Genomic DNA, 2,042 nt, shown 5'->3' with positions numbered 1-2,042 from the left:
TGCACCAAAATTCATAGATACACAAACTGATAAAACGAACTATATGACAGAATAGATAAGAAAAATTTGCGGTTGATGTAAGAGTTATGAAAATGGAGAGAGCAAATGATTTAAAAAACAATATTTATAACAAGAAATGCATATGTACAAAAACCAAACTAAAACACTATACCACAGTAGTTCGAACAGAATGTTTATATGCATGTGAAAACCTGATAGTGAACTATGTTGTTGTTGTTGTTGTTGTTGTGGTCTTCAGTCCTGAGACTGGTTTGATGCAGCTCTCCAACTATAAGCTAGGCAAAATAGTGGTACTTGAAAGACGCATCGTTAGAAAAATAATGGGTGCAATACAAATTACAGATGGTCAGAAAATGGAAGCAGTGAAGAGTTCTACAAAAATACGGAGAAAATATCGAAAGTAATGGCTGAAAGAAGATGAATCTTTTTTGGACACATGAGAAAGGCTCACGAAGCAAGTATTTCTGGAAAAGAAATCGACAGTTGTATGGATTACAGAAGTAGGGAAAGAACTTGAAAGAAACAACATCAAAGAATAGGAAATAACAGACATAAAACTTTTCAAGAATAAAATGTTAGATTTATAAGGCTTTCAATGCAGAAAAAATAAGAAACAGGGAAGAATATGGGCATAAGAAAGCAAAAGACGACATGAGAAGGCGAAGGAGTATTAGAGAAATAGAAAATAACAAGGAAAGAAGAGAATTGAAGTTGTTACGTGATAACAGTTGGTTAATATGAAAACAAAAAAAAAAAAATGGTTCAAATGGCTCTGAGCACTATGGGACTTAACATCTGAGGTCATCAGTCCCCTAGAACCTAGAACTACTTAAACCTAACTAACCTAAGGACATCACACACATCCATGCCCGAGGCAGGATTCGAACCTGCGACCGCAGCGGTCGCGCGGTTCCAGACTGTAGCGCCTAGAACCGCTCGGCCACTCCGGCCGGCGAAAACAAAAAAAATTATAATTTTTCTTCTTCATTGGGACCAGAAATCTTTCGGTTTCCTAAGATACATTCATTTTAAGTGAAATGAAGCTTAATCATTCGTATTTAAACGTAGTATTTAAAACCAACTAGAAGGACACGTTTTCAATTCTATAATTAAAAATTCAAGGTATTATTTGAGAGTTTTTTCCCAAGGATTCACTTCTTTTTCTCCGAATCCCAGGTCTTTATTTAGTAGTATCACTTAATTCCTGTTTCGCGAATACTGTGTGTGGGGTCGTGTGTGTGGGTGACGTTATCTTGCACTTTCCGTGTACTCCAAAACAATGGAAGTAATAAATACGTTTGTGTCATTCGCAGTTTGTTCATAAGTGCCATACTACGGTCGCAGGTTCGAATCCTGCCTCGGGCATGGATGTGTGTGATGCCCTTAGGTTAGTTAGGTTTAACTAGTTCTAAGTTCTAGGGGACTGATGACCTCAGGTGTTAAGTCCCATAGTGCTCAGAGCCATTTGAACCATTTATAAGTGCTTTAGTTTACAAATTTCCCCATTAGCCATATAAGTGAGTTGCTTTTATTTCTGGAATACCATTTTCCTTCTGGCTTACCGCAAATTATTCTCTGCACTATGTTTTTTACTGCCTCGTTTCAAGTACAGATTTTAATCGAACCGTTAAAAATCTGTTTCCGCCGGGATCGAACCGGGGACCTTCCGCGTGTTAGGCGGATTTGATAACCACTACACCACGGAAACCACTTGAGCTCGTAGCCTGCACCCGAGGTACTTGCCTTGCAGGTTACAACACTGGCAGTTACGTACTGATGGCTGGAGCGCTGGGCTCTACGTAGTGCTGATATTCTCCTGTCTCGTAGCTTTATAAGCTCATTTGATTTTACCTTAGAGTCCATATTAATTCCGAAAAAAATCGTCTTTATTCCACGATTTTGGAGGAATGATCATTTGCTTTCACAGTGTTATTTTCGTCTTTAATCTGAAACTGATACTGTTTTCTTATGCCTGAAGTTAAAGTGTATTAGACACTGACCATTTTTAATGTCCTTTGTTG

General features: G+C 38.1%; 1 non-coding gene across 1 annotated transcript; it reads right to left on the bottom strand.

Annotated features, from left to right (window-relative positions):
• Positions 1–1,657: 1,657 nt before the first annotated feature.
• Trnav-aac lies at positions 1,658–1,729 on the bottom strand. The gene has a single exon. It is a non-coding gene; the product is annotated as a tRNA-Val (tRNA).
• Positions 1,730–2,042: the final 313 nt, after the last annotated feature.

This window comes from Schistocerca piceifrons, chromosome 2 (genome assembly GCF_021461385.2).
Source record: "Schistocerca piceifrons isolate TAMUIC-IGC-003096 chromosome 2, iqSchPice1.1, whole genome shotgun sequence".
NCBI lineage: Eukaryota > Metazoa > Arthropoda > Insecta > Orthoptera > Acrididae > Schistocerca > Schistocerca piceifrons.
This window is presented reverse-complemented; position numbering and strand designations above follow the sequence as displayed.